This window comes from Anolis sagrei, chromosome 1 (genome assembly GCF_037176765.1).
Source record: "Anolis sagrei isolate rAnoSag1 chromosome 1, rAnoSag1.mat, whole genome shotgun sequence".
In the NCBI taxonomy this organism is placed as follows: Eukaryota; Metazoa; Chordata; class Lepidosauria; order Squamata; family Dactyloidae; genus Anolis; species Anolis sagrei.
Genome location: NC_090021.1, coordinates 60,510,127 through 60,535,121, shown reverse-complemented (window position 1 = coordinate 60,535,121; position 24,995 = coordinate 60,510,127).

The following is a 24,995-nucleotide window of genomic DNA, read 5'->3' as shown; positions in this document are numbered from 1 at the left end:
CGGAAGCTAATTGGCAGCCAGTGGAGCTGTCGTAACAGCGGAGTGGTGTGCTCCCTGTACCCAGCCCCATCTTGTAACCTTACTTTCCAATAACCCTCATATCTTGGCTTTAAAAGTTATATTCCTTTAAAACATTTTGTCATTGGTTTTAAGTCCTCTGCCTTCCTCCTTCTTTACCATCTCTTCATAAGCTACCGGTGCATCGGAATTTCTACTTCTGTGTAGATGCAGTCTTGCTCTCAAAATGTTTGCAACACTGAATGATGCAAAAGGCAATACGTGTGCAATACAGGATCTGGGTCTTTCAGAGGCAGCTTAGATTGCTGTAACACATTCCCCTCCTTTGGGAGTGGATGTGATTTTCCTTATAGATCCAGCTAGAACTGCTTGTGAGAAGTTGGCTCGACTGTACTATTTCACTCCCATGGAGAGTCTGTATAGCCCTACTAACCCCACATCCATTATTAATCAAAGTCATGCTTAACAATAATAAGTGATGTGCTGTGCCTTTTCCTCCCTCCCCTACTCTCAGTTGGGTGCAGCATAATTATTTTAGCATCTAGCTTTTTCATCATGCGGTTATATTATATTTTGCCAGTGCTTGACCAATTCCCCACCCTCTAGTAGTTGCAAAGAATGCCAAAATAATTTATTGAACACTTTGGACTCTTATCTAGATCAGGTTCTCCTAAACTTGATGTCCCATTACAAGTCCTATTACGCTAAGAAAGAATGAATAATCATAGTTATAATTTTACTTGTTATCCATCTCTCCTCATGACTTGAGGTGGGGCATAACACAGCTAAAACACATTATAATAAAAATACACATCGCAAAATACATAATTCTATCGCACCATCACAAAATGCATATATTAATACACATAGTGCAAGGATTAAAATACAATAAAACACATCTGGAGGCTTCTGGATTGGAAAAGATCAAGTAGTTCATCATTTATATGCTATGGAAAAAATCTAGTTAGACAGCAGCTCATTATTTATAAGAGGATGTCTTCTCTTTAAGAACTTTTGGAATTTCCCAATTAAAATGAGAGGGAAAACAAGAATTTTCTCACACTGGCTAAGAGCAGGTACAGGCATGCAACTGAATGGAAGGAGGTGTGCTACAATAAACCTACTTAGCATAGTGTCAAAAATTCAGCTCACTTATAAATTTGTTTTCTTTGGTTTGGTTGTGGCCGTGAGATGAAGATTCTCACTTTAACAAAGGGGTGGTTTTCCAAACCAAATCTCTGGTGGGTGGAACCCCTTGACACATCATTCCTACTAATTTAAAACCAAGGGTTCATTCATCATATGTGTGAATCAGAGAAAGGGATTTGGGAAGGTGTTATAATTTAGGAGGAAGTAAAAAATACACACATTACCCAAGTTCTGAATTAGTTTGGGTTGAATATCCTCCCAGCCTTACAATATAAATCTAGGTATGCCTGTTCAAAAGCAAGCCCTGATGAATTAATTGATTCTTTCTCACAGGTGATTGCATACGCATAGGATTGCAGTGTCAACTTTGTCTACAGAAGCAAATGTGACAGAGCCAAAGAATATTTATGTACTATATTTTGAAACTATTGCATGATTTTCAGCAAAGCCATGTGTCATCTTCTTACAGCAAAACTAGGCATGGCATAACCTCAAAGGTCAGCCCTTGCATATTATAAAGCCCTGACTTTTCCTTTCTTTGGAGAAGCTGGATCTACACTGTCATATGTTGCAATTTGAACTTGCATTGAACAGCATTGTATGGGTCTCCTGAGGATTTTAGGGAAATCTTCTGCTTGCATAAGTGACCTAGCACTTAACCCCAAATATCTTAGAATGATTGTTGCTTGAAAAGATGTGTCCTCCCACTAGCATTCATGAACTCTCCTTTTGTGAGAATGGAACAACTCAAAGTCAACAAGATACACACTCTTAGAATCACAGTATAGGCACGCCTTTTTCTGCTTGCAGAAATCTTATAGGAGAGGAGCTGGGGCTGGACTAAGCTTTTACTTTCTTTCACAATTGTGGTTTTTAAAAAACAACTTTTTTCAGAGCACTTTATAAAGGAATTTACATTTTTTAAAAATTCTCATTAGTGGAAAAATGAAAAGCTTAGTTATTTGCACTGGATAAATGCAGTACAGTCAGCCCTCTACACTTGCTGCAGCATAGTCTCCCTTTCAGAAATGGAAAAGCCAACAACAACAACAACAACAACAGTTCTGTCTTTGGGGATCTCTAGGTCCTCCAGTGGAATTTGACCATAAAGTCACACCGGAAGACTTAGAGATTTCTAGAGAGAACATTTTAATCGAATCTGTTTATAATCGAATCTGCACAATTTTCACCTCTCAACTGTATGGATAGTGATTGTAAACATGGAGAAGACTGTATTGTGTCAGACTTTTTAGAGGCCAGCCCACTCTCTTCCTGGATGGACAAATTTGCTATTTTTAAGAAGACAAGTCAAACTAATTCTCTCTTGCTTATGAAAAAAATGGCAAATGTTGATTAAGAAGAGACATGTCTCAAGACTCTAGAAGATGCTCTTTCTTAGCAAAAAAATTAAATGCCTTTCAGTCTACAAATACTCTGAGGAAACCACTCAGACTGAGGTCAAATTTAGACTAGGACCACAGATATGGAGAGTCCATGCAAGAAGTTCCACTCACCAGATGAAGAGAAGCCACAGAGGTTTATTCAATCCAGCCCGAAAGAATGCAAGTACGGCTGATGCCAAAATGTACAAGCATAACATGAAACATAAAGACATGAGATTTTATACATATGAGAGGTATTCAAACTTCCCACTCTGACATCTCCCTTTCCTGACTGGCCAGAAGAGAAGCTGGTCTGCATCTGTACTCTGATTGGCCAGTGCTTCAGTGATGTTCCACCTCCAGGCAGGGACTCCATGGTGGAAGGGAAGAGATGGTGGGGGGTTAGCCCAGGAGGACCAATCAGCTGTGAATGGGTAGCTCCCGTGGAGAGAGGTGAGCTCCAGAAAGCCCATGCCCAAATGGGAAATGCTAATGAATCCTTGATTGGTTCAACTGTTTTAGTCCTTAGTGAAGAGGAAGTGTCCAGGGAAAAACAAGGGCAAGGGCTCTTGAGACAAAAGGAAACGATCTTCTGTAATTCAGCCTTGGATGTCAAATAAAGGAATTCAAATGAGTGCACACACTTTGAGTCTCTGTTTCTGCATCCAGCCATCTCTCAGCCTGATTGAGATAATAGGCTGGATAATATCAGCTGGTGATATTTCTGGGGCCAGAAACCGCCTGCTGATACACATGTGCACATAATGGACCTCAATTGTCACCTTTGTCTAGTGATTTTGCCCAAAACTTGATGTCCAGGAAATCCCTCAGCAGGATCAGCAAGAAGGCGATTACACCTGTGGCCCACTTGGGCAGAAATAATATTATTAATATATTTCATACATATAATGGTAGAAAAGAAGGTAAAGGATACAAGACAGGCAAAAAGTTACAAGAAAATATATATTTGGGTGGTTGTAGGTTTTTCGGGCTATATGGCCATGTTCTAGAGACATAGCCATATAGCCCAAAAAACCTACAGCAACCCAGTGATTCCAGCCATGAAAGCCTTCGACAATAAATATACATTTTTATTAAATGGTTGAGAAAGGATAGAGTCTCTGTGTGAGATTCACTGTTGCAGATCTGGTCCACACATGCACAGTTACATATCAGCGCACATCTGCGGATATTTAATTTAAAAATATATACATGAAAATGAACTTTAAGGGAGAGTTGTAGCTGTTGGTTTGTCTGCCAATCTTGTCCTTTGTGGAGGCTCAGTGGAGAAGGGAAGGAAAATTATTCATTTCATTCTGGTGCCCTTGGAAAACTATAAATAATTGGGGAGGGGGCAAAAAAACTGCAGACATTTTTGAGCCAATTACTGAAAAAGACCACAGAGTATTCCTATGCTGAAATGTTCCAAGCTTTCTGGCTAACGAAGACCATCTTCTCAAATCTTGAGACATGTCTCCTTTTGTCCTGTGGATTTTATTGGCTCCTCTCCAGTTGTTCTTTTTGCAGAGGCAAAAGAGGCCTCCTGCACCTATAATGTGAATTCCAGAAGCTAAAGTGTGCTTTACATGCCAAGATAACTTTTGAAAATGCCATCTTCTGCAGTTCTTTTCAAGCTTCAGAAGCTGTGTTCTCATTTGCATCATGACAAACTTTAAAGAGAAAAAATAGACAATACCACAGAATTTAACTGTAGCCTTGAACTAAGGTTATTTATTGCTTTTTCCATGCCAAGAAGTAGAACAGGTATATGCTGTTCTTTGTTTCTGTAATTTCGTTTCTCTGTAATTTCATTTCATTTTGTTCCATCATAGGGAAGCCTATCACATACTAACAGCTCTTTGGTCCCTCTGTGCTCAAAGAAGCAACTTCAGAGCTTTCAGTCTGGGCCATTCATTGCCCATGTGCCTGAAGCCACAGTGCAAAGAAGGGTACCTTTTGCAACAAAAAAAAATCACCTCTCTTTTCATGCGCATAGACAAAACTTCCTTTAGAAGATGCTTGCCATTTTGCTGCATTAATATGGGAGAGAACTTGCACACTCACTAAGAAACTGCTTACATATACATGAAGTAAAGATTCTATGAAATTATATGTGTGTGTATCTCTCTCTCTCTCTGTATATATATAAATATATATGTAATACAGTAGAGTCTCGCTTATCCAACTTCCACTCCTCCAACGTTCTGTATTATCCAACGCACTCTGTGTCCCGTCAGATCCACAACTGTTTCGCTACATTGCAATGTTTTGGTGCTAAATTCGTAAATACAATAATTACCACATAAAGTTACCATGCATTGAACTGTTTTTTCTAATTTGTTGTAAAACATAATGTTTTGGTGCTTAATTTGTAAAATCATAACGGAATTTGATGTTTAACAGGCTTTTTTAAATCCCTCCTTATTATCCAACATTTTCACTTATCCAACGTTCTGCTGGCCTATTTATGTTGGATAAGCAAGGCTCTACTGTATAATATACTGTGTGAAACTTCTATAAGGGATTAGTTTAACCTCTGGTTTGCTAGTAGAACTGAATTATCATGTAATGAAAGGATGCACATCTAAAAAGCATGTCACCAGGGTGAAAAGTCTGAAAAGCTCTGGTCTATAGGAAGAGCAAGATTCTTCCCCCATCCTCTCCTCGTTGTTGAGCTGAAAGCAAATTGCTTTTGTCCTTTGCAGCAACTGTAAAAGTGGAATGGCAGAAGTTTAATCAGAACTACAGTAATCCTGGCAAAGTAGGACTGATGGAGGGTATGGATGCTGGGAAACTTGTGAGGGAATCTTTCTAAACTTCAAAGCTGCCTCTTTCCATTAGGAGATATTACTGTATCCCACTTAGCCTATTTTGGCATCCTAAACAAGCCTGTGGCTTCCTGCATCATTCATATATATATATATATATATATATATATATATATATATATCCATAGTAATTATATTTAACAATCTAACATATAAACATGAATTATGACTTAACAACTAAAATTAAATAAAAAAATGCAGCCTGTTATATCAGACATAAGACAAAACATAAGACAAGCAACAATTTCCAAGTTCCTAGGGGGAGCAGATAGATTGGTAATGGTATATACTAGGCTGTGCAAATGTTTCAATACTCATTACTAAATTGCTTCAACTGGTCATGGTGGTACATGCCTTAGTCACATCTAGATTAGACTACTGTAATACGCTCTATGTGGGGCTGCCCCAGAAGAGCGTTCAGAAACCCACTGGTCCAAAGGTCAACTGCCAGATTGCTCCCAGGAGCTGGGTATAGGGAAAGAACCACCCCTCTCCTAAAACAACTGCACTGGCTACCAGTTTGTTTCCGGATGCAATTCAAGGTGCTGACTTTAGCCTATAATGTCCTAAACATTTTGGGCCCAGTCTACTTAGCAGACTGCACCTACTTCTATGAGATCACACGATCCATCAGGAGAGGCCCTGCTCTCTGTCCCACCATTGTTACAAGTGTGACTGGGTGGGAACAACAGAGAAGACCTTCTCGATAGTGGCCCTGAAGCTCTGGAGCTCACTCTCTAAAGAGGTTAGAATGGCCCTGTCCCTGTTTTCATTTCAGAATCAAGTTAAAACCTTCTTTTGGAAGTAGGCCTTTCTTGAAGAAGAACAGTAGGTAGATAGTTACCTGTGATGTGCAATGCATGAACCATAGAGCAGACCTTGGGTAATGACGTTATTTAGGGCCCAAAGGAGTGGATATTTATGTTTTATGTTAGTTGTTATATGGGTTTTATGGGTGTCAGGGATTTTATAATGCTGTAAGTGGCTAATGTTATACATCTTGTAGCATATGATTGAATTTTTATGTTATGTTATGAGTCCCGCTCTGGGAGAAAAGCAGGATAGAAATAAATAAATACATAATGTACGAATCTTATGAAATTATATTACCTATGGGGCAGAAACAACTATTTTGCACCGCCCTAGTATATACGTATTTTAAATAGCCTTAAAAAATCTACCCAGATCTTTCATGTAAATATTCAGATGATTTTCAGCTCTAGCTTACCAAATTAATAGTACGTTTGTCTATAATTAATTATGTGAATTTGACTCTCGTCAGGTTTTAAAATTATATTTTTAATGGTTAATCAGTAATTCCTGAAACACCTTTTATCATCATATTCATTTGCTGTGTTTTTAGAAAGGGCAAAATCAATACCTCACACACTGTAGAAACACCTCACATCCAGAAGAGAAACAATGCATCAATATGGTAAAATACAGAGTTTTCTGTAATTTTTATCTTTTTCACTCACTAGAAAAGATTTCTCTGTGTTTGTTTCTCACCCTTATCTCAGAATAACATGAACAGCTGGAGAACACTGTTAAGTATCATTTAAAAAGAGTAACCGCACAGTATCAAGGAAGGCTGCAATGGTTGTCCAGCAGCCAGTGCTCTGCACCCAGTTAATTATAGATTACATTTCCAGTAAGAACACTATGAGAGGACACAATAAAGTGAAACATATTTACACTAACCTCTTCCCATCTAAGGGATTCAAAGGGGAAGCAATTATATCCAACTATACAATAATGCTCTTTCATCCCATTAGAAAACCACAATGTCAAGGCATACTGGTCTCATGATGATGCCACCCTCAACTGACTGAGGGCTGATTCAATTATGACATTGTTTCTTTAGATAGTTAATAGAAACAATGTCATAATTTTTCATTAGTCATTGTAAGTTGTATCAAATTTGTTAAATTCATACTTATGATGCAATATCCAAGGTGCAGGCATGGCCCAAGCCAAAAATTTAAAAATCAAAACTTACCCAATACTTTTTCATTGGATTTTGTAAATCTCAGAAGCCTCCCAAAGTCAGTTTCATTTTCAGTGCAAGGAAGCAAAGCCAAGCCAAAAAGGCTACCTTTCTTCATTAAATTAATGGCCTCTCACCCTAAGGAGAGGGAAACAGCAGGGAGAAAGCAGAGTTCACTGGGAAAGAGACTGAAAAGGCACAAAATTCCGGGAAATGTAGTTTGGGAAGGTGAGGAGCCCTATGCCAGATAATTCAAAAGACCCTGTTCTAAACTACATTTCCCAGAATTCTGCTCAGCAGAATCAGTATAGGGGAGAGGTTTGTTCCTTTCATAGCAGCAACCAGGCGGAATTCCAATAAATTGTTAAATCTGCAAAGAGGAGGACTGACTGATACTTCTAGTAAGTAAATCTCTGTGCTGGGCTGGGAAGAAATCTCTAAATGGAAATTCTATTGGTGAATATGGGAGATTTTCAATGACATAGCTGTCGTGGCTTTTTAAAACAAAACAAAAAAAAATCTAAAATCAGTAGATGCATGAATATTTCTGAAAGTTGGAGAGAATTGTCCCTTGTTATCTTCTGTCATTATATAAAAAATTCAAGAAGATAGCTTTTCTAGTTTTTTTTTTTAAATGTTGTTTACAGAAACTTTGAAAATTCTCCAAAAATTCTGTGGATAAGTGAAACATTCTGAAACTTGATGACAGTGGTAAATATGTTCTACCATTGTAGCATGTTTCACCCCAATATCTTTAAAAACAAGGGAGAAAGAAGCCCCGGAAGTTTCCCCACTTTCGCAATTACTATAATGAAAAAGTAACAAAAATGTGTTACTCTTGTTAAAGTAACAAAAATTTTACTAGCAATACTTTGAAACACCTTGGAGACAAGGTCAGAGGAGAAAACTTGACTCACTTGAACTTTTTGAAATCCTATATTCCCAATTAGATATACAGATGGTTTAGTAACAATTTAGGATGAACCCCACCCTCATCTCCTAATTGTCTGTGCCTCCCTTTCATGCTTCTTTTGCCAGAGGTTGCTTGTAAGAATCTTAGTTTGCAAATTCACCACATATCAACGTCATCTTTTTTTAAATTTCTAATCTACCTCTCCTTTCTTCCCACCCTGCATTCTTTTATGTCAGGATGATGAATTTATTAAAACCAACATATTAAGGTGCCGACAGCAGAGGTAGGAAGGCAAGCCATTTGTGAAGCCAACATAAACACAGAAGGAATGAATAGTGTGAATGTTGAAGAAGAGGTGGCATTCACCAATTAAAATGCAGAAAGTTACTTGTTTAAGCCCCACTTAGCATAGTAACCAGATTAAATGTCAGGGCTTTTTTTGTTGGATTGAAATCAAATATTTTGTTCTTCAACTCTCCTCCATTGACTTTCAGGATGTAGTTGTTTGTTTTCTCACACATGAAAGTAACTCTTGGCCTACAATGCAAAGAGATCTTGCAGCACCTTTGATACTAACTGAAAGAAAGAAGGAAGAGAAAGATGCTGATAGCATAGCTTTCATAGACCTAAGTCTGCTTGATCAGACACAGCTGATAAAGTAGACTTTCGTCTACAAAAGCTGATGCTACCAGCTTCTTGCCCTCAGTCTCAAAGGTGCCCTTTGCACACTGATCTGGCATAATACAACCATGTCTTTGAATTCTACCATGGGGTTAACAAGTTTTTGCCTGATGCATCTTTACATCTTTGCCTGCTTTGACAGTCAAAAGAGCAGTAATGGTCTTTCTCAGGAGGCATCATCATAGAATTACAGAAGAGAATTGCAGAAGGCGCATGATGTGTGCACTAGATCTTTTGAATACATGAAAGAGGAAGCTTTCAGATCACTCCCAGACAGGTTAAAACACGAGATTTAAAATAAGCCTTGCTTCAATGTATGCATTTCTTTTTATATATGCCAGCAATGGTAGCCTTGGTCTGACTCACAATTAGCTCCACATAGATTATGGATTAGTCAGATTCCCATGACTTTTGATGAGGCCCATACCTCATCTTTCCCATCCCTTCAACATTGTATTCATTCAGTCAGAAATATTAGTGCAGAGGTTGCTTCAATGGGAAACCAAATGCTCCCACATGACTTCTGTACAGTTTGGTTTGAACTGTGCATCATTACAATACAGGGAATTGTATTGGGAATCAGGAGCTTTTAGGCTCAAAAATAACCCTCTGAGGGTGATTCCACAAAAATATAGCACAGTTCATAAGTGGCAGAAACTTACATGAAGTGAGCAAGGATTGGATTCAATTCAACAGGATGGAACAGGATTGCAGATTCACAACTTCATAGGATCAAAAATAATGTTAATTAAAGATAAAATAAATCAGTTCTTGATAAGAAAGGTTCTTGGAGCTAGCTAGCTTCACTGAGCTATCTTCTAAGGCAGGGGTCCTTAAACTAAGGCCCGGGGGCCGGATGCGGCCCTCCAAGGTCATTTACCTGGCCCTCGCTCAGGGTCAACTTAAGTATGAAACTACTTGAAAGCACACAATAACAACAACAATTCTATCTCATCAGCCAAAAGCAGGCCCACACTACCCATTGAAAGTTTATATTTGTTAAAATTGTTCTTAATTTTAATTATTGTATTGTTTTTAAATGTTTTTTGCACTATAAATAAGATATGTGCAGTGTGCATAGGAATTCATTCGCATTTTTTTCAAATTATAATCTGGCCCGCCAACAGTTTGAGGGACTGTGACCCAGCCCTCTGTTTAAAAAGTTTGTGGACCCCTGTTCTAAGGAAAGGAAAAAAAAGGGGAAAAAATAGCTATATCTACTACATCTTGCCAGGACAATGGCAAGATACCTCCTCATTCTAGGGAAGACAAAAGAAGAAGGGCAGGCCAAGTTGGAGAACTGACCACATGGCCTCGCCAGGGCAATAAAAATACCTTTAAAGAGGAAGTTTTCCCTGAAGAGATCAGATTGCTAAGTATTCAAAGGGGGAGGAGATAGTGGCATGCAAGATGAGTAAGACAACCCCCCTTCTAAGCCCCTTCTTAAGATAAGCTTGCTTGAGGAAATTGGGGAAGGAATCCCTCACTCTTATCTATCTAGACTAACTACTCATTGAGGACTGGAGACTTGTGCAGTCAGGGATGAAACCCAACAAATGGCACTTCTGAAGAAAAGTATTTTTGGATAAATTACTGCTTGTCTCTTTTTGATGTGTTAGCTTTCATTGTTGGCTAGAAGTAAACTTGAAGAAGGGTGGGAAATCAAGGGTGGGGCTGATTAACAATTTGCAGAGGGAATAAACTGTTGGGAATGATGATATTTAATTTGTACATGTATATATTGCTTTTGTTTGCTGGATGTTTTTGGAATAAATTCTATTTAAATTATTATTGTGAACTATTCTCTTCTTCCTTCTGCAGCTGTAGCCAGAAGAGATAAGGAACTATTTTTAAACAAGCAATGCATGGAAGTGGAAGAAGACAACAGAATAGGAAGGACAAGAGACCTCTTCCAGAAAATTAGAACCATTGGAGGTAAATTTCAGGCAAAAATAGGCATGATAAAAAAAACAAAAACAAAGATGGCAGGGACCTAACAGAAGCTGAAGAGATAAAGAGAAGATGGCGAGACTATACAGAAGATCTGTATTGAAGGATAATAATATCGATGATAGTTTTGACCGTGTGGTGAGTGAATTAGAACCAGACATCCTGAGGAGTGAGGTTGAATGGGCCTTCAGAAGCATTGCTAACAACAAGGCAGCAGGAGACAACGGGATCCCAGCTGAACTGTTTAAAATATTGAAAGATGATGCTGTCAAGGTGATGCATGCCATATGCCAGCAAATATGGAAAACACAAGAATGGCCATCAGACAATCAACTTATATCCCCATACCAAAAAAGGGAAATGCTAAAGACTGCTCAAACTTTCGTACAGTGGCCCTTATTTCTCATGCCAGTAAGGTAATGCTCAAGATCCTGCAAGGAAGACTCCAGCAATACATGGAGCGAGAGTTGCCAGATGTACAAGCTGGGTTTAGAAAAGGCAGAGGAACGAGAGACCAAATTGCCAACATCCACTGGATAATGGAGAAAGGCAGGGAGTTTCAGAAAAAACATCTGTTTCTGTTTTATTGACTATTCTAAAACTTTTGACTGTGTGGATCATAATAAATTGTGGCAAGTTCTTGGTAGTATGGGGATACTAAATCATCTTGTCTCTCTCCTGAGGAATCTGTATAAGGATCATGTAGCAACAGTAAGAACTGACCATGGAACAACAGACTGGTTCAAGATTGGGAAAGACGTACTGCAGGGTTGTATACTCTCGCCCAACCTATTCAACTTGTATGCAGAACACATCATGCAATGTGCAGTGTTTGATGAATGCAAGGCTGGGGTGAAAATTGCTGGAAGAAACATTAACAACCTTAGATATGCAGATGATACCACTTTGATGGCCGAAAGCGAGGAGGAGCTGAGAAGCCTTCTAACCAAAGTGAAAGAAGAAAGTGCAAAAGCTGGTTGCAGTTAAACATAAAAAAACAGGATTATGGCAACCAGACTGATTGATAACTGGCAAATAGAGGGAGAAAATGTGGAAGCAGTGACAGACTTTGTATGTCTAGGTGCAAAGATTACTGCAGACGCAGACTGCAGCCAGGAAATCAGAAGACGCTTATTTCACAGGAAGAGTGCAATGACCAATTTCATCACACTGACAATGAAGATCTGCATACTTAAAGCAGCCTACAGATGTGAGAGCTGGACCATAGGGAAGGCTGAGCAAAGGATACTTTTGAACTGTGATGTTGGAAGAAAGTTCTGAGAGTGCCTTGGACCGTGAGAAGATCCAACCAGCCCATACTTCAGGAAATAAAGCCCGACTGCTTACTGGAGGGAAGGATATTAGAGACAAAGTACTTTGGCCACATCATGAGAAAAAAGGAAAGCTTAGAGAAGACAATGATGCTGGAGAAAAAGGAAGGAAAAAGGAAGAGGGGCTGACCAAGGGCAAGATGGATGGATGGTATCCTTGAAGTGACTGGCTTGACCTTGAAGGAGCTGGGATTGGTGATGGTTGACAGGGAGCTCTGGCGTGGGCTGGTTCATGAGGTCACGAAGAGTTGGAAGTGACTGAACGAATGAACAACAACAACAAAAATATAAATCATGGGTGAACTAGACTGAAAATTTATATTATAAAGAACTAGCATAAGGTTCTGCCAAATACAACTACATATTGCTTTAGTCCTGTATCTCAAAATCCATCTTTTTCGCACTGCCTCCCAAGCCCTCACATGGTCATGTAGTGCCAATTGGACAGTTGGGGAAATTGAGAAGCATATTGGTTTTTTGACTGTTGCCAAATGCACAATGATCCCAGTGAAGTCCTGGATGATGCCTTCATCAGTGTTTATTGGACTACAGCCATAAAACCAGCTGCTTCTGATCCATTCCTCACTCTTCATTAGCCAGTACATTGTTATGTTGAAGAGGTGGGCCAGCATGAAAAAGGTGACTTTCCCTGAAATTTTGATTTTTGTTTAAGTAGGCAGAGAATTCCAGCTTTCAAGATGACAAAGAAAGAGAGAAAAGCACACATACTTAAGTTGGACTTATACTGGTGTTTCACACTAACCAGATTGCAACCCTAGTCACAAGCAGACACAAAATTATATATTGGGTAAAATATGATGAACATGGTTATTTAATTCTGTTAAATTCTTATATCCAGAACTTGCTATCAAAGCCATCTCTCAGTGAAATCAACAACTTCATTCAGGAGTCATAGTTTTGACCAACATGTGGGAAGAGAGGAAATGCATGACCTTCCAGCTGGTTTTGGACTGCATTTTGATTAATGTACTTTATTTTAATCCTATCTCGCTCCTGATATAGGAACTCAAATCAGCTTTAATGGTTTCTTGACAGTATAGCTAATAGTCACAGCAAGGGATCACGAGACTTGCAAATTAGAGTTTGGGCCAAAACTGAAAGGAGGAGGTATTTTATTATTCTTTACCAACATTTTACAGTCTTCTAATAGTAAAATGATTCCCTTTCTGTCATAGTAAGGGTGTTCAAATCAGTGTAGATAAATATGGAATTTGATGGTGAAATATGGGTGATGGAATTTGTGCCAAGAGTGAGCAAATAGTGCATGACTGCCTCCAAATGTACTGTTCTGAATACAGATACAGCAGGATAATGTAGATGTGTACCTTCCACATTCATTTCCAGTTTTCCCTGCCTGAAGGGTAATCTAATCTCACTTTTTTTTAAAAAAATTCCAATACTGGAGAGCTCCCTAAATGGGCATTAACCCACTTGATTGCTCAGTTAACAAAATTAATTGCAGATGAATATGAGTATTTTCCAAGAATGCCAAAACAAATTGTCCCTAGTGGGAAGATTTACAAACATGGTGACATTTACAGTTGCCAGATTTGTGTGTGTGCATGTGGCAGGGCTGCTGTATACCTAAGAGCTGTGAAGAAGATAGCATCCATGTAAAGCTAACATGGAAGTACAGTGACTTTTGCTATCTAAATATCACTGTAAGAATACTTTGTATTTGTGCTACATAGGCTTGTGGTAGAAATAGCAGTAACTAAACAGGATTCTCTCATAAACTATAAAGAAAATACATTTTTTATCCCAGGAAATCCATCTGAAGATAGGAAAGGATACATAAGCCTTAAGAGTTGGCTCTCACGTGTAGAGGATAAGTCAGCAGCTATTAATAGAGTTAGACTTCAACTCTTAAGACATGAAAGCCATTGGGTTGCTGTGAGTTTTCTGGGCTGTATGACCATGTTCTAGAAGGATTCTCTCCTGACATTTTGCTCATATCTATGACAGGAATTCTCAGAGATTGTGAATGTGACATTTCGCCCATAGATGTAGGTGAAACGCCAGGAGAGAATGCTTCTGGAACATGTCCATACAGCCCAGAAAACTCATAGTAACACAATGATTCCAGCCATGAAAGCCTTCGACAATACATGATAGCCATATTTAAATATTTGAAAGGATACTTTTCCCCCCTCAGAAGTTAGGACACATAGCAATGGATTCAAACTATTGAAAAAGAGATTCCAGTTGAATATTAGAAAAAAACTTCCTGTTGGCATGAACTGTTTAACAGTGGAATAGATTTCCTTGGAGTCGGGTGGAGTCTCCTCTTGAACTTTTTAAACAGAGGCTGGATGGCCATCTGTCAAGATTGCTTTGATTGTGTAGCCCTGCTTGGACTCGGTGTCTCTTCAATGTTTCTAATTCTGTGAAAGAGATGAACTAACTTATTGAAGAAGAGACTTAGGTGATCCCTCGTAGCCTGAGGATGATGGTTCTCCAAGTCTAGTGTCTTGGTGCTGGGTTCGTAGGTGGCTGAGGAGCCCTATTGTTGATCTGCATGTTCTACCGCAGTGAGGACATCAGTTTCCAGGTGGAAGGCGGTCCCAGTCAGGGTTAGTTTGATGCACCTTCCTCTTGGTACATTTCTCCCTTTCTCTTTCCATTTGTGCCTCTTCAAATTCAGCAGTACTGCTGGTCACAGCTGACTTCCAGTTAGAGCACTCAAGGGCCAGGGCTTCCCATTCTTGATGTCTATGCCACAGGTTGGCTTTAAGCCCATCTTAATAGGTAAGAAAGAAGCTAATGCTTGAATACATATACCAAAGAAAGATGAAGAGAGGAGAAGCAAAAGGCAGACATCTGAACTTTCCACTCTCACTAATCACTTTGTAGCAAAAAATCAGTCGCTGGAAAGCATGAATAGGGCTGTGCTATTTCGCCTGTTTGTGAGCTTCTTATAAGCATCAGATTGGCTACCATGGGGAAAGGAATGCTGGAGTTACCACCTCTTCACATAGCCCAAAATTGCTGATGAAAGGGAAGGCACGTGGGGCAGCTTGTGGCACCTCGCACATCCTCCCTCCTCTCCTCATCACAAGGAGGGCGGGAGTGGCAGTCTTTCCCTCCCACCCATCAAATGACAGAAAGGGCAACAACATGCATCACCTCACCGCCCTTTCTGTCATCACATAGAAAAATGGGCAGGAAAGTGCAGGTATCTCTGTTGGAGCAACCCCAACTACACTTTCCTCCCTGTTGTTCCTCTCCACTCCATTCTAGGAAGAAAGTGGGTGAGAGCTGCTTTGCATTGTTTGATGGTACATGGCAAGACCCTTCCTTGCTGTGAATAAAAGCAGCAAAATGGGTCTTTTTTGCCCTGTGTGAAGAGGTCCTTAGACTTTGACATAAACACCTTTGGTTAGATGTTAGTCAGATGTCCTCTTGCTGAAGTTATGCATGGCAAACTGCTGTTAAAGACTTGTATGTGTAAGTGTGTATGTGTTGAGCAAAACAGCATTTCTATAAAGTCACACTATAATAAATGTTTATTTATATTCTGCTCTATCTCCCCAAAGGGACCCAGGGCAGATTCCAAACATAAAAGGCAAACATTCAGTGCCCGAATACAACAACAATACATCCATACTAACAAAATTTGTACAACCTAACATATAAATACATAAACATTCTCTGTATCACAATCTCAAAGTAGCATTTATGTTAAAATTATGTAATGTTCTGATCGATCATTTAATTTTCAAAAGAAGATAGTTAATTGAAACAACTTCAGACAGTCTGAAATTCCCCCACCTTCTTTAAATATACTGCAACTGGGTACATTCTTCATTCACCTCAACAACATGACTAAAGTTTCATTTCCTTTGAAATTGCTGGGAAATCGTTGAGCAAAGCCTAGCAGACATGGCCAGACAGATGAAGAAATATGAGCACTCGACTGACTCATTGTGGTATAGATTTATCCCAGTCTAATAGTCAAGGCCCCCAACTTGCCTCTTAGCGGTTGGAGGTCATGGAAGATATAGTAGGCATCTTGAAGGCACCTGCTTAGAAGCGGGCTATTCAAAGTTATTGTTCTTAATTGTAATAAAAGTTTTGGTCTGTAAAGTCTTTTGTGCATCCACCTGCCATTTCTGACTGCATTGAATAAATGGGAATATTATACACTAGTGGTTTCCCTCATCTGTGATTTGAAAAGCACCCATTGTTTCACTTCTTTAAGCTACTGCAAACAAAGTGGACTAGACAGACATTTTTTGAAGGACTGCTTGCACTTCTATTCAGTAGTAGTGACATCAAAAATAAAGAAAAAGAAAAGCTGGGATCCATTAACATGATGCCACTAAAGCTGACAAGATTGGCTAACTGTTGTGATGAAGAAAGATGTTTTAAAAAGCAAATGGCAACAGAACTTATGAACTTTGTTTTCAATCATTTTTATAGTATAGAATTGGGATGCCATGATAAGAACACAGGTTTAGAGGTCATGCTTGCAAGTGGCAGATAATTTGTTTTTGATCATGTTTTCTAGGAGATAATTCAGCATACCACCTTATCAGTCAATGACTTATCATCAAGTATGTTAAAAACATTGTGTTGGAGGAGATAGTGAAGATCTAACTTTACTTTGATTTGTAATGACTGTTTTCATACATTCAGACTGCTACAGGATACTCATAATCACCATTCATGTGCCCTAGCAAGATAAAATGGGCAATGCAAAGCTTTGTAAGAACAGTAAATGCAGGTCAAGTGATAGCTGGATGATTTGATTTACAGAAAAAGATTTTCAAATCAGGAAGAGCAGTCGCTTTGTATTCCCAATGAGTCTTCAATCTTACAAAATGGTTCCAATAGTTAACGAGGCTAGAAACATGACTTAGATGTCATCTTCCTCCTATAAAGTGCAAATCTCTTTCTCTAAATATTTGGATAAACAAGTTGCCTATTAGCCACAGAACTATATAATTGCATGGGATGCAATTTTAAACAGATGGTTGTAATGCTACAGTTTACAGCACAATATGTTTCCATATCATTGCTCCATGACATCAGATTCAGCACATCGAGATGAAGGCCCCTCACTTCCCACTGGGAGGATGGCCAGTCACGGCACCCAGCTAAAACAAACCAGCTTCCAAGAAAAAAAAAAGGAACATTAAAAGCCTCGTCAACAAAGGCAATGCTTAAATCATGGTAAGTAGCAGAAAGGAACAAGCTCCTCTGGAGTTCAAATGAGATACAAGAGCAGCTTTTTAAAAGGTCTTAATGCGGGAAAAGGGTTTGATCTTGACTGAAAGCACATTGCAATCTAAATGAACTACAAAGGCAAAGGGATTAGACTGGCCCACATTGAATTTATTAAAAACTGCTTCAGGGTTCAGCGACAAGTATCTTTGTTGGCAATCTCCCATTTGAGAAGAAAAAGGAATTGGGGCACGATACTAATTTCACACCAGCTGGAAATGAGATGGGACCAGAAGCTCCACGATAGTGCACAAAGTTACAAGAACTGAAAGCTGAATCATGATTTATGGCTAGATGCCCAGAGAATCCAGGCCCCTTAGCAACAATATGAGAAATGGGTCACTTGATAGTCTCATTTCCTAGCTGCACTGATTCTAGAATTGTGCCATTTCATCAGGTGCTCAAACCAAACCTGTTATGGCAAAGGGATTGAGGTGAGCTTTGTCATATTAACTGTAACCCACATCTCTTATACCAATATTTGGGGAAACATGGCAATGACAACTTAAATACGTGAGAGTTGGCTACTTTTGTTCAAGAAGTTAGAAGAATGAGATTTGCTGCTGAAAACGTATGTCTCAGGAGAGGAGACTGATGAAGAAACACTCGCCTCCCTGAAACAACTACGTACATTCAGTATGGTTGCCCATAATAGGCTTTTGTTCTCTGCTGGCATATCCCAGTTTCCTTCTAAATCATACTATCATTGGTCCGTACTATCATTATACAATGGTAACAATGCCTTGAAAGAATATACCTTCCAACTGATTTGGCAGGAACAAATATTCTAGTGCCCACTTTTAAAAATATTTTTGCTTCCAAATGACCTGGTTTCTTTCCCTATTTTCCACCTTTGCTTCTGGCTTACTTCAGTTACTGCAAACTGAGTTCCATCTGCAGAAGTACGTAGTTTCACTCAGCAGAGAGAGAATAGGAATCTTGTCCTTCTCTGTTGGCTCAAAAGCAAAGCATTGCAGCCTCTCTTAATTTGTGTATCCTCTCTCATCCATCCTTTTTGCTATCTTAACCATATGCTGATGTTGTTTGGCCACATAAATCCCAGTTTTTATCTGTGAAATGTTGGACCATGTGGCTTTGATACCAAAAGGGAGTGTTGGACTTTTCTGAGGTCCATTTCTTTACTGGAAATTAAAGCTCTGCCAGATTGAAGAAAGAGGCACCTCATTCTTAAAAGAGCCAACAAATGTTGCTTATTTTGGACTATAGTTCCCAGTGACTATGCTGGCTGGGAGCTTTGGTCCAAAATATTTGTACATGTTCTGCTTTAAACGGGTTTTAACATTAATAATAATAATAATAATAATAATAAAAATAAAAATAATATGCAGTTCCACCCCCACCATATACCCTAGAGGTGTAGCAAAAAAAGGTTTCTGCATGCATTAGCAAAGATTTGCAGAGAATGTGTTTCCACACCTGCTTTTCCTAGGATATGTCTTGGGGCATATGAAGAACAGCTGGTGCAGTCTGCAGCTGGTCTTACTCTTGGTGTAGGCATAATTTGGTGGTCTGGGGTAGTAAGAATGCCAGCTGTGCCTCATTAAAGCCATAAGAACTTTCCTGAAATATTATGATTATATGGACAGGGCGTAAATCCACACCCAAGTAACTCTATACTGGAGGTTTACTGTAGAACCTCAGCTTGCTTCTACTTCAACACACTAATTCTATTTTGTGTCTCTCTAGCTGCTCATTATTTTTCTTTTTACATGGTGTTACACATTAATCAAAAGGCATATAGGCAGTAGAAGGTAATTGTGTCTTGATCAAGAGAGAAAACTAGATATAACAACAACAACAACAACAACAACAACAACAACAACAATAATTTATTTATTTGTCATATTTACTTCTCAACCTTGAAGGGGACTCAGAGTGGCGCCCATGGAGGCACAATTCAATGCCATATATTACATACAATACATATCCAGCAAATAAAAAGCTATACATTAAAACACCCACTAAAAACATAAACATTAAAATTATAAAACCACATAATCCAATATCATAGTCCAGGCCATTCCAGTTATTGTTGCACCACTCCATGTTCACATATTGCACTAAGCAATTATCTAAAAGCTTGGTCCCACATCCAAGATTTCAATTCTTTCCTAAAGATCAGTAGGGAGGGGGCTAACCTGATGTCACTAGGGAGGGAGTTCCACAACCATGGGGCCACCACTGAGAAGAAAGTAACTGCACCTGCGAAGGAGGTGGGATTGAGAGCAGGGCCTTCCTAGAAGATCTTAATCTCCGAGAAGGTTCATAGGGAGAGATGTATTCAGATAGGTAGACTGGGTCAGGACCATTTAGGGCTTTATAGGCTAAAGCCAGCACTTTGAATTGTGCTTAGTAACAGACTAATGGCCAGTGGAGCTGACTTAACAGGAGGACTGTATGCTATAACAGCAGCAGCAGCAGCAACAACAACAACAACAACAACAACAACAACAACAACAACAAGAATGTTGGACTATGTAGGGCACTATCCAATTATAGCACAATTATTCCACATTAATTGCCATGTTGCCATCTTATAGGGAGGAATATTTGTGGGTCTGAGAAGATGTGGTTACATTGGTGATGTGTTCTGGGTAGAAACTGTTGGCATGCTAATATGGCCATCAGTCCACGGCTTTTCAATACTGCATATAAGTCAATTATGTAATTGCACAGTAGTGTCAAGGCAGTGAATTTGTTGAGTGGATTTTTTCAGACTCAGTGGCAGTTGCTGAAATCCTAGTGGAGTGCAGGAAAAGTCATAGAATAGAATCATAGAATCAAAGAGTTGGAAGAGACCTCATGGGCCATCCAGTCCAACCCCCTGCCAAGAAGCAGGAATATTGCATTCAAATCACCCCTGACAAATGGCCATCCAGCCTCTGCTTAAAAGCTTCCAAAGAAGGAGCCTCCACCACACTCCGGGGCAGAGAGTTCCACTGCTGAATGGCTCTCACAGTCAGGAAGTTCTTCCTAATGTTCAGATGGAATCTCCTCTCTTGTAGTTTGAAGCCATTGTTCTGCGTCCTAGTCTCCAAGGAAGCAGAAAACAAGCTTGCTCCCTCCTCCCTGTGGCTTCCTCTCACATATTTATACATGGCTATCATATCTCCTCTCAGCCTTCTCTTCTTCAGGCTAAACATGCCCAGTTCCCTAAGCCGCTCCTCATAGGGCTTGTTCTCCAGACCCTTGATCATTTTAGTCGCCCTCCTCTGGACACATTCCAGCTTGTCAATATCTCTCTTGAATTGTGGTGCCCAGAATTGGACACAGTATTCCAGATGTGGTCTAACCAAAGCAGAATAGAGGGGTAGCATTACTTCCTTAGATCTAGACACTATGCTCCTATTGATGCAGGCCAAAATCCCATTGGCTTTTTTTGCCGCCACATCACATTGTTGGCTCATGTTTAACTTGTTGTCCACGAGGACTCCAAGATCTTTTTCACACGTACTGCTCTCGAGCCAGGCGTCCCCCATTCTGTATCTTTGCATTTCATTTTTTCTGCCAAAGTGGAGTATCTTGCATTTGTCACTGTTGAACTTCATTTTGTTAGTTTTGGCCCATCTCTCTAATCTGTCAAGATCGTTTTGAATTCTGCTCCTGTCCTCTGGACTATTGGCTATCCCTCCCAATTTGGTGTCGTCTGCAAACTTGATGATCATGCCTTCTAGCCCTTCATCTAAGTCGTTAATAAAGATGTTGAACAGGACCGGGCCCAGGACGGAACCCTGCGGCACTCCGCTCGTCACTTCTTTCCAAGATGAAGAGGAAGCATTAGTGAGCACTCTCTGTGTTCGTCCACTTAACCAATTACAGATCCACCTCACCGTAGTTTTGCCTAGCCCACATTGGACTAGTTTCCTTGCCAGAAGGTCATGGGGGACCTTGTCGAAGGCCTTACTGAAATCCAGGTACGCTACATCCACGGCATTCCCCGCATCTACCCAGCTTGTAGCTCTATCGAAGAAAGAGATCAGATTAGTCTGGCATGACTTGTTTTTGATAAATCCATGTTGACTATTAGCGATGACTGCATTTGTTTCTAAGTGTTTGCAGACCGCTTCCTTAACAATCTTTTCCAGAATCTTGCCCGGTATCGACGTGAGGCTGACCGGACGGTAGTTGTTTGGGTCGTCCTTTTTTCCCTTCTTGAAGATTGGGACCACATTGGCCCTCCTCCAATCTGCTGGAACTTCTCCCGTTCTCCAAGAATTCTCAAAGATGGTTGCCAATGGTTCCGAAATGACTTCCGCTAGTTCCTTCAGTACTCTTGGGTGTAGTTGATCTGGCCCTGGGGACTTGAACTCATTAAGAGCGGCCAGGTATTCCTGGACGACTTCTTTCCCAATTTGGGGTTGGATGTCCTCCAATCCCTCATCCACTCCATCTTGCTGAGTTTGAAGACTCTCTTTTTGTGAGAAGACCGAGGCAAAGAAGGCATTAAGTAGTTCTGCCTTTTCCCTATCCCCTGTCAGCATTGCCCCATCTTCTCCTCGAAGAGGTCCTATCGCCTCCTTGTTTTTCCTTTTTCTACTGACATAAGAATAGAAGCCCTTTTTATTGTTTTTAATGTCCCTGGCAAGTCTGAGCTCGTTTTTTGCTTTAGCTTTGCGGACCTTTTCCCTACAGGTGTTGGCTATTTGTTTGAATTCTTCTTTGGTGATTTCTCCCTTTTTCCACTTCTTGTGCATGTCTCTTTTGTGTCTTAGCACAGTTAGAAGTTCTTTGGACCTCCATTCTGGCTTCTTTGCACTTGTCCTATTTTTTCTCTTTGTTGGCACGGTTTGCAATTGCGCCTTGAGTATTTCACTCTTGAGAAATTCCCATCCATCCGTAGCTCCCTTGTCTTTTAGTATCTGTGTCCACGGAATGCTGCTCAGCGTTTCCTTCATTTTTTGGAAATCAGCTCTCCTAAAGTCCAAAATGCGGGTTTGACTTGTCTTAGTTTCGGCCTTCCTTTGTACCTCAAATTGCAGGAGCACATGGTCACTTGCCCCTAAGGATCCTACCACTTCGACCGCATCGATCAGGTCCTCCGCATTTGTTAGGATGAGATCAAGAGTAGCCAATCCCCTTGTTGCCTCTTCTACCTTCTGGACCATGAAATTGTCTGCAAGGCAAGCGAGGAATTTGTTGGACCTTGTACTCTTGGCTGAGTTTGTTTTCCAGCAAATATCGGGATAGTTGAAATCGCCCATGACTACTACATCTCTTTTCTGTGCCTGTTTGGTCAACTGTTGGCAGAAGACTTCATCAAGATCTTCCTCCTGGCTTGGGGGTCTGTAGTAGACGCCTACAACGACATCTTTTTGAGTCCCAGTTCCCTTGATTCTTATCCAGATGATTTCAAGCTGGTTTCCCAGATTGCTGTCTTGAATTTCTTCTGCAGCATAAGAGTTTTTGACATATAAGGCTACTCCGCCTCCTTTCCCCTTTGTTCGGTTTCTGTGAAAGAGGTTATACCCCTCGATATCTACATTCCAGCGATAGGAGTCATCCCACCAGGTTTCAGTGATGGCTATGATATCATATTTGTGGTGTAGTGCTAGAAGTTGGAGTTCGTCTTGTTTATTTCCCATGCTCTGTGCATTAGTGTAAAGACATGTGAGCCCCTGGGATCTTCCCTTGAGCTGTTTAATTGGGATTATTGTGCTTTTGGTACTTGGTCCTTGTTGTGTTTGTGCAGCCCTCCGTTTAGCCTTCTGGCGATTCCCAGACATTATGGGTAAAGTAGTGTTCGCAAGGCTGTTGTCCCCCTCCCCCGGTGGACCTAGTTTAAAGTGCGTCTAATGAGGTTTGCGAGTTTGTGAGCAAAAAGGTGTTTTCCTACTTGTGTGAGATGCACCCCATCCCTTGCCAGTAGGCCATCCTCCTGGAATAGCAGGCCATGGTCGAGAAAGCCAAAGCGTTCCTCCTGACACCATTTTCTAAGCCAGTCATTGACCTGTACTATTTTTCTGGCTCTTGTGGGTCCGTGTCTTACAACAGGGAGGAGGGATGAAAAGACCACCTGTACATTACATTCTTTTAGCATTGCTCCTAGAGCTCGAAAATCATTTGTGATCTTTTGAAACGTATGCCTTGCAGTATCATTGGTTCCTACATGAATCAACAAGTCCAATGGTATAGAAGCTTTACTTTGTCAAGTAACCCAAATATAGAGGTGACCTTTTCTTTTCTTTTTTTGGCCTCCTTCCAGGTTCTCTTTTGATTTTAGATATTTACCCAGAAAGAAAAAGGAAGTTAGTTTTTTTTGGTGCTCCTTGCCAACAACTGGAAAAGAGATTGGCACTATTCCCAAATCATTGCTACTATATAAGTTATATAGATACATTTTTCAATGTAGTTCCAAGAATTATTTTATACATTTTCATATAATTTGTCCACCTCTTCAAAATATGGGCTGATGCAGGAACATATGCAGAACCACGTTGGATTAGACTGAGGAACATCTAGTTCCCTTTCAAAATCCTCCAAGTTGACAATTAATACTACATTTTGTGGAAGTGAATTGCACACTTTATGTTTTCTATTAGCTGTGATTGTGCCATTCAATGTCAGTGGATGATCATTGATGCTGGGTTTATGAGAGATAATATTATGCATCTCTATAATTTTTCCTGTTACTTGTCCTTTTCCAATGCTAAACAGCTCTAAATCCTGCAATTTGTCCTCCTAGCTAATTCGCTCCAAGCCTTTAATCATTTTGTGTGCCCCCTTTAATACATTTCCATCTCTGCAACATACTTTTGAGAGTAGTACCACAACTCTACTTAGTATTGCAGTTATGTCTGCATCATTGATTTATACAAGGGCAGAGTGGTATTGGCTGTGTTACTTCTGATTTTTTTTTTTTTGTAATTATGCCCATTTTGATTTTGTTTTTTTACAGCAACCACACACTGGGTGACATTTTCAAAGTGATATCACAATCATGACCTTGGTCAGTTGCTGCCAGTTAACATTTCATCATTGTATATACGAAGCTGGCTTTTTGCCACAGTGTGTATCATTTTATTGAATTATCATTTAAGACTTTAGAACACATTTCCCCACCTAGAGAGAGCCTTTTACAGCTCTACATAGTTCGTGATTGTTTTTGCCACCCTAAATAATTGATCATCAACAGAAAATGAGACCACCTTTACTATACACCCTGAACTTCAGGTTTTGCATCAGAAGATGTACTTCAAGCTTGGTAGAGATACATATTTCCAGTATCATTTTGACAGTTTAATGTGATCTAACATATTGCTAGAGCTTTTGTCTTTAGAATAAAGTAGTTGAAGGATGGACATCTTAGAAAACGTTACAGGAATATTGGCATTTACTGTATTGGACCTTATCTTTCCCCCCTCTTTGCTCAATATATATATATATATATATATATATATATATATAGAGAGAGAGAGAGAGAGAGAGGTACTTATGCATGTATATTTTACTTATTTTAATTCACCATTGCTTTCTAGATAGTCAGACTAT